The sequence below is a fragment of the Osmia lignaria genome, chromosome 6, assembly GCF_051020975.1.
Source record: "Osmia lignaria lignaria isolate PbOS001 chromosome 6, iyOsmLign1, whole genome shotgun sequence".
Taxonomy (NCBI): Eukaryota; Metazoa; Arthropoda; class Insecta; order Hymenoptera; family Megachilidae; genus Osmia; species Osmia lignaria.
This window is the reverse complement of record NC_135037.1, coordinates 4,358,421-4,365,372: the sequence shown is the minus strand read 5'-3', so window position 1 is coordinate 4,365,372 and position 6,952 is coordinate 4,358,421. Positions and strand designations below refer to the sequence as shown.

Here is a 6,952-nt window from a genome sequence, read left to right as displayed (position 1 = left end):
TACACGTTATAAATTTATTTATAAAAAATTGTATTTGTTAATGATTACCGACGTTACGAATGTTGGAATGTTCGTATTGGATGGGGGGAGGGGGGGTAACCAGGGTTAGCTCCGGATGGCCATCTCTGAAGCGTCAAACGAAAAGGGATAACTACAGTGGCGCCGCGATCGGTCAAAATTCGAACGAAAGCTTGCGCCGGACCGCGCAGATCGTCCTCAGTAGTTGCCCAGACGCTGTCACGGGCGTAGCTGGATGCTGGGTTGTCTCTCTCTCTCGTGCGCGCGCGTGTCGCAGGGAGGTGCTTCCTTTTCTTCTTCCTCTTCCTCCTAACCTCGTCCTGCGTCGTTTTTTGTAATCGTTCACGGACGCCGGTGGCTACGGATATCGTTACATCCGGAAAACGAGAAGAAGAAAAGGTGCCGGAGAAAAGGGAGGCCGAACGTGAAAGCTTTCCTGCCGGTTGGTGAGAGAGGGAGAGACAGAGCGAGAGAGAGAGAGTGTGTGATTGGGGGGATGAAATAGAGAAGGGTTGAGAAGGAAAGTCAGAGAGAAAGAGAAAGGGGTAACCGGTAAAACGAGAAACAGAGAGATGGGTGAGAGAGAAATAGACAAGTAACGAGGAATAACGAGGAGCACAGATACGGAAGGAAGCTGTACGGGAGGGGAGGAGGAGATGTGTTGAAGTGTGTTCTGTGTATATATGGTGCAGTGCGGTGCTGTGCTCGAGAGAGAGAGAATGGCGTGGTCGGATTTCGCGTGCACCTTGCCGTGACGTCGAAAGGTAAGAATTCTCTTTAATTATTGAATTATTTTCAAGCTCGTTGAACGCCGGTAGTAAACGGGATCTTGTTTCTTATTCGATTGCCCGCCGACAAAGATAATTGGCTTCGATTCGAACGATGATCTGACGGGTCGTTCGCCGGTGCCGCGTGCGCCTCTCTCGTCTGACTTTATCTCCTTGGTGACAATTACGGAGCTCTTTAACGTGTTTCACAAAATGGAATATCGTTTGCCGAATCATTATTCTCGCGTTAGTCTTGTTCATCGATGACTCGTATTATTCGTTGCTTACGGAGTTTTCGTATCGAGTGGATAAACGTGTTCAGATAAATAAATATGGCGGCGTTTAGGGGGTATCAGTCGCGAGGAATTTAGCGCGATTGTACGTTAGAAATGCTGCGTTCTGATTGGTCCAATCGATTCTATCGGATATGGAAACCTGTGACGTTGTACGTGATAAACAATTATTTTTAAATAAGGTTAATTTTAATATATTTATAATTAAATATTCGAAACTTGAAGAATTATTTTGTTTTTATTATTAATATTATTAATATTTAACTTTTGAGCCCAACGAATCGTTTTCTTTTCGTATTTGTTGGAGAATGAAAATAAACTGCTAGTTTATAATTTAGTTTTATGTATTTTAAACATAAAATCATCAGGTATAAATAAGTTTATAGTATAGCTAAGAAAATCAGGTTAGAAAGGAGAAAACTAATATAAGACCCTACATTTTTTTTTTAATCTTATGAAAGTTTTAATTTTGATGAACGTTATTAATACGTTCAGTATTTAATATTCTCATGGTAATTTTGTCGAAGCTGCACTGAATCTTATTAAGTCCGTCTTAGTATTAATTAAATTTTCAAGTGTCAGAAATAATATTAATAATACGTATTTAAAAGATTTCAAGTGATAAGTAACTAGTAGTTGATTCTTTCTACGGTTTAAAAATTATAACACAAACATTCTTTTGCAATTGATTCTCCATGTCGTAGCACAGTTTAAGCAGTGAATGAAACATTGAATGAATTTCGTGACCACCTTCAATGATTTCACACAGTAAACACAACTCGCAACAAGCGAATTAGGTAAACATTGTCGACCTGTTTCCGTATCGTGAAGTATCAACAGCAAGCTCTATTACTGCTTTCTCTGTTTCCAAAAATATTGCCAGATTTAAATGTAGTTAAAAGCAGAGCTATTTGTTTAGAAAATTTTAAAACATATATTCACGTGAATTTTGTAATTTATTGTCAGCGAATTTAATGAGCCTTGCTAATTGATTTTCTGTATTTTGTACATTTTGTTTATGTAGCTTGGTCAAAATGATCCATCCGCTACTAAAATGTTAATCTCCTTAATGTTACCTGTTACAGCTGAAAGTTCCCTACATATTCAGATATGTTATAATTGCAATTACTCGACATACGAGCTTCTGTAAATAGCATAATTTTAATCTCTTAAAAATCTTTATCATTCGAGGGCAACGGAGAGCTTGTTAATCCTCGGACGCGGACCATGGAGAGAGTCCCAATTTTAATTTAATTTTGTATTCCATACCATTTTTTGTAATTTTCGCACTGTTTCTTTAAAAATTACATTTTCAACTTTGAGTCAATATTCTTGTATGTTTTGAAATTTTGGGTCAAAATTGGCCCAGGCTTCGCTGTTCGAGGGTTAATTGTTTATATTAGTACATACCGTACCATGCATGACTGTATCTACTTATTGTGTCCAACAGTGTGCTCGACTTACAAACGAAGAGATGAAAGCGTTCGGTGATTAATATCGACGTTTTTCCACTTAAACTGTAACGTTGAATTTTCATTTTAATTGGACGGAACAAGGTGTAGGTGGAAAATTGTTTTGACGAGCACGTGCGGTGTAACGCGATCCCATACGAGTTACCTGAAATGCATCCTGATATCGAAGCTATTGTAATGTTTATATCATCTGCAAACAAATGTAGCAACCATATGTAGTTAGAGAAATTTTTCATTTGCTTTGGGATTAAATTTCTGCAATCTGATAAAAGTTGTCCAATCGTTAAAATGAATAGATTTTGTTACCTGATATATTTAGTGAAACAGAATGTAGTATCGAGATTTAAACTTTCAGTATTTCATACAATTTTTCTGAATATTGAAGCATTATTAGTATTTATACATTCATATATGAAACTACATACTATTAATACACCGGTTGTCGCAGTAGAACAAGCCATATCTAGTCAGTCATACCAAAACTGCAATTATTAAGGATATGGTTAGTTAATTTCCAAATATATGCTTATAAATGGACGAGTTAACTCGTTATCCTTGCTGCAGAAGCATTGTGCAATGACGAGTTAATTGGTCAGGTCCAGTTAAAAGGTTAAAGAATATACTACTTATTTTTCTATGATGGCATAATTAGAAACTAAAGTTCTGTGTAAAATTTAGTTCTTTGTCTAGTAAACAGCTAATTGATCGATGATAATTATAACGCGGTTATAGATACTGTTCCGAGGACAAAATCTAAAACGTTTCAACAGCTGTCTCCGTTAATTCCATTACAGACGTCTACGAGACGATATTAGGACGTATTCCCGTATGTTGTAAACTATACCCTGGCTGCAACCTAACTACGTTATCACCGTACGTTAGGTGGCCGTTTGTGACGTTGATAAGCATGTGTCAAGCATACGTTGTGGCAGCAAAATGGGAAGCTTGTTAGACAGCTTCATGTGAACGTTTCAAAGCGTCTCATCGTCGATGCTTTTAGTTGGTCAGGACGAAATTGCTTGTGTCCTTTCCATCAGGAACAACGTGTTCTGTTTAATTCTCATAGGATTGCGATCTCAAACTTGAGTTAAAGACTGCAGGAAATACATAATTACTGTATTATTTTTGTGTGTATTACCTACCTGTATTTCACTGGAATATTTTTTGTATTTCACTGAAAATTATCGCGAAATATTTTGGCCCTTTTTGTTTTTATTTCAATTATACATTAAACTTTATGTCTCTATTTGGAATTTTCATGTGGTCTTCGACTAATTAATTTGCAGATATTTTATAACTCACATGGACATTTGCCTTTCATTTATTTATTTCTCAAAATTTCATTTCTAATATATTTGTATATAATATATTATCCTACTTTTTTATTTCATTGATCATCAGGTTCAGTGATAATGGAGCTAACCTTGTTCCCTTTAGAGAAGTTATTTCATTATTATTCATTCAAAACTTCGAAGCTAAAGCTTCAACGTCAATCATGGAAAATGTCAATGTCAACGTAGAAAAAGTTTTCTTCGTCGTATTTGCGATATAGGGATTTCGTTGAACCATGTTCAAAAGGCAACTTTCAGCCCTTGTGAAAACTGTGAACCGAAGGGGTGAAAGTTAACACGTTGTTTGCCGTGGAGGTCACTGATGATCTGGTTAGGTTCATTGCTGATTAGTAAATTCCCTAATAAATAATAAGTTTCTTGTTTTCCATTATGGTCAAATGTTTATCAGGAATTATTGGAATGAAGTATGGCTCGATCAATCTTACCTAAGAGAGAAAGAGAGAAATGTATCTACTTCCCAGGCTGTTTCCATTTCTCTCTTTCAATTCGATCGAAAGCCATGTTTCGCCGGATGTTCATCCGTTTAAGTGACCCGCCGTCGCTTTCGAACCGTTTCAAGTTTGTCGTTGCACTCGGTAAGAGAAGTTCAAGGATTGGAACCCTGGTGTCTCGGGCTTTAAGAGATCGATACGGCGGGGCATGTAAGCCATTCCAATAAATTATCGGAGAAGCGTCGGTATGTCAGCCAGAATGATGAAAGATCTCGAAAATCGTCTCGAAATTAGCTCATAGATCACTGCTCTATCACGCGCCGCATTGGATTCCCACTAATGCGCGCCTAAAACATGGAATTTTGCTCTTTAATAGAATCCTGTTTCCAGCAGGAAGTGTTACCAAATATCAATCTTATACCGAAATTTATTGGTTGCTTTTAATATTAGGTCGAATGGTACAACGAAATACATGATTTTTTCTTTAATTTTCTGAGGCAACATGAAAATGAACAATCTGCAATAATTTTAATTGAAAGAATAATAATAATAGAAAAATTTATATAATCAATCAGGGGTGAACCAAGATATAATTTATTAGCCGAAAATTAGTTATGTGGTGCTGCCCTATTGTGGAATATAGACCCTAATTTAATACAGGGTCTAATATAAGCATCCCCCGAAATTATCACAAATTTCCAAAGGCCAGTTCGCCCTTGAAATCATTGGATTTTGTTATTATAAATTTTTTTACTGAGAGAATTACATTTGGGAGCTATTATAGTGAAAATTGTCAGTTTCCAAATTGGAATTAGTACGTACATAATAAAGTGAATGGAAATAAGCTAAAGAATATTAACTGGAAAAAGTATTTGCATGGAAGTCGCTGGTGAAATCACGTAGTTTAGAGGGAATATCTTTTTAAAGAACAGATTTTCTTTGAACGTTCAACAAAGAAATCCGCTTAAGGTAGTCCTTTAATATCCTTTAAAATAGAAAATAACTGAATCTTGTCTTTTTGGTGTATGTAAGCTTCATGGATTTAGTCTTCCAGAATTTTATATGAACAATTTTAACAAGTTAGTGTGTCTTCTTATTTAGTAAAAATATCTAGAAATCCAATATTTAATATCTTAATAAAAAGTTCCCGTTATATGAAATTTATCGATTTTTATTAAAAATATTTGAATGGTGCATAAGGGATGAAGGCATAAATACGTACCACAATTTTGTTTTTATCCCCGATTTATTTTTATATTATTATTGAATGTTAGGATTGTAATAACTTGGAAGTTTTGAATCTTAGAATTTTAGAATTTTCTAATTTCTCAGTTTTCCAGTTTTCCAATTTTCCGGATTTCTAATTTTTAGTTTTCACATTTTCAGTTTTCCAATTTCTCGATTTTTCAGGTTTCCAATTTTTTATATCATTTAAGTTTTCCAATTTTCTAGTCTTTTATGTTTTTGACTTTTCAATTTCGCAGTTTTCCAAAAGATTTTAAATTTTTCGAAAAATCTAGTCAGACCTCCGACTACATTCATATTAATTGCAAAACGTTATAAAAGTTACAAATAACATGAATATTAAAAATTCGTCGTCAAAGGGTTGAAAATATTATTATAATTGTATGGAAGAAGAGGGAGGAAGAAGAGTGCAAGGATATTATTCGATCAGTTCCATCTTCCTTTATATAATTTTCTGTGGACATCGTTGGGAAGTTGAAATTAATTTTTAAATCCTTCGCGCGACGTCTAACACGTCGCCGGGTTTATCGAGGAAACTTGTGCACTTTGGAAAATAATCGGGTAGTCTGTCTGTAGAGATCATTGAATGTTGTAAAACTTTACTTTCGTTATCAAACTTTCCTCAACAGCGTTGAATTTCTAACGCCTGCGACGCTTTGACCGCTATTTGCGTTTCGAAAGTTTCGTTATTGTTGGTTAGTTCCTTCAGACGTTGAGTTTTCCACCTAGTATACTCTATTTAAAGTTCTCCTCGTTAATGTTTTACAAATACTTTCATTATATATCATACTTTATGACACAAATACTTTATTATACTATATGATGCTTTTGTTAATTTTGAAAATATTGTATGTGGATGTACTAAATATACTTGTTCTTGTTTTCGGTTCCCCATAAAAAAATAGAGTGCCTGTTAAGCACAGAACCATTGAATACAACCACAAAGTACTTGAACCTCTTTGCCTTCATTTTGTGGACATTAATGCGCTTAGGTCTCAGCTAATGAGATTATTCATCTTTGCTTGTATGAGTAGCAAGAAGATGCTTAAATTTTTTCTTAGGGATCAAAATTTCTTTCTTTTATTCCATTATCACACTCATTACTACAGAAAATACAATCCTATTTAAGGAAGTGATACTATAGAAAAGTAGTAAATAATTAAAGATATTTAATATGTATCCAGTGGCGTAAGTAGAAAGGGACTGGGTCTTTTAAAAATTCCAGAATTTCAAAATTTTTTAATTTCAAAATTCCAAAGTTCCATAATTTCTAGATTTAAAAATTCTAAGTTCCTAGACCTTTTAAATTTTAGATTCTCAAAACTAAAGAATTGCAGAGTTTTCAAATTTCAAGTTTCCAAAATTTCAGTATTG

The 6,952-nt window shown here is 34.8% G+C and overlaps 1 protein-coding gene across 1 annotated transcript in view; it reads left to right on the top strand.

The window, feature by feature from the left end:
• Window positions 1-234: 234 nt before the first annotated feature.
• Window positions 235-6,952, top strand: part of Task6 (TWIK-related acid-sensitive K[+] channel 6) — a 101,923-nt gene continuing 95,205 nt past the window's right edge. The window contains exon 1 of the mRNA XM_034318244.2: window positions 235-782. The gene's annotated coding sequence lies outside the window, so the exon portion shown is untranslated. The remainder of the gene's footprint in view (window positions 783-6,952) is intronic.